The sequence below is a fragment of the Lucilia cuprina genome, chromosome 3, assembly GCF_022045245.1.
Source record: "Lucilia cuprina isolate Lc7/37 chromosome 3, ASM2204524v1, whole genome shotgun sequence".
Taxonomy (NCBI): Eukaryota; Metazoa; Arthropoda; class Insecta; order Diptera; family Calliphoridae; genus Lucilia; species Lucilia cuprina.
The window spans coordinates 6,058,982-6,060,904 of record NC_060951.1 but is presented as its reverse complement, the minus strand read 5'-3'; positions in this window follow the sequence as shown (position 1 = coordinate 6,060,904).

Sequence of the window (1,923 nt, the reverse complement as noted above, 5' to 3'; positions counted from 1 at the left end):
ATAGTATAGTCTATAGTCTAGTCTATAGTCTAGTCTATAGTATAGTCTATAGTCTAGTCTATAGTCTAGTCTATAGTCTAGTCTATAGTCTAGTCTATAGTATAGTCTCCAGTCTAGTCTCTATTCTAGTCTATAGCCTAATCTATAGTCTAGTCTTTAATCTTGTCTATAGTCTAGTCAATAGTCTATAAACTATCCTATAGTCTAGTCTATAGTCTAGTCTATAGTCTAGTCTATATTCTTGTACATAGTCTCGTCTATAGTCTCGTCTGTAGTCTAAGCTATAATTTTTTATAGCATGGAGCTTTTAGTTTATGGTGAAGTTTATTGACATGAACTTCATGTCATGAAGTATTGAATATAATCTGAGATATAATTTAGTCGTAGTCTGGTCTACAGTCTATCTATACTGTTATCGATTTTGTGTTCTAACCTATAGTATAGTTGACATATTTGGCGGGAAATGGTATTTTTGTTTTATGAATGTACCTGTTTTTCAATTTACAGTTTGAAGTATTGGATGTTTAGGTTTTCTTTTAACACTGCCTTTTGGTATTTTTGAATTAAAACTTTTTTTGCATTTAAAATCTTTGGTGAGTTATCGAAATCCTGTAGTTAAATTTGAAATATTTTTGTTTTTTTTTTAATTGTACACTTTTTGCAATTGAACTTTAATTTGTTTACGTAATTTTTGTTTTATTTTTATTTTATCAAATTTTAATTATTTTTTTTTGTTGTTTCCTTCAAACTTTTTTTAATTAAATTCACTATTTTCTTGAGTCGTTATTTTTTTTTTGCATATTCGTTTGTAGATAATCTTTTTTTAAATTATCTCTAAAATTAAGTAAGAAAAAAGAAAAACGTTAAAAAGATTAAGAAAATTAAAATAGAGAAATTGTTTTTAAACTAAAAAACACAAAACACTTTTTTTCCAACTACCAAGAACTAAAGTGAAACTTGGCCAAATGACACGTTACAACTGAAAATATTTGCAAAATGAAACATTGACAGAACCGCATACCAGCACATGGGTCTACGACAACAAAAACAATAATAACAATATAAATAAACAACAACAACACTAAAGTAAAATAAAATATATATTTGTACTTCATATTAAGGTAGACGGAGTCGCTATATTTGAAACTGATAAGAACACCACAAAATTATATATAAATTTTATATAGAGTTTTAACATGTATGGGTGGGTTATGGAGCAGCAACAAAAACAACAAGAAAAATTACTAAAAATAAAAAATAACAATCTTTTCATTCAAAAAAAGTTTAATTATTTTCTTTATATTTTTTTGGGTGTGTGTTTTTTTGCGTGAATAAAAAAATTTTCTTAATCAAAAAAAAAAACTACCCCAACAAAATTTTGATAACTTTCTAATAAAAAATCTAGGAGAAAATCCCTCAAAACCTGGGTGAAATCAATTAGGGAATTAAAAAAGGAAAGAAATATGCAATAAAAATCATAAAGGATGAAGGGAAATGAAGGACTTTATTTGCTAAACACTTTATGAAATTAAAAACTAATCTGATTTACTTACAGTTACAAGAATAGGTGGATCGATTGAAAAGTACCTGAAAAAGAAAATAAAATATTTATATTAAACATTTTGAAACTAAATGAAAACAACAAAATATCTTTCGGGACTAAGGTCACAGGTAAATGACTAGCCTATAGACTAAATTATAGACTAGACTATAGAGTAGAATATACTATAGACAAGACTACAGACAAGACTATAGACTAGAATATAGACTAGACTATAGCCTAGACTATAGACTAGACTATAGACTATACTAAATACTAGACTATAGACTAGACTAGACTATAGACTAGACTATAGACTAGACTATAGACTAGACTAGACTATAGACTAGACTATAGACTAGACTATAGACTAGACTATAGAC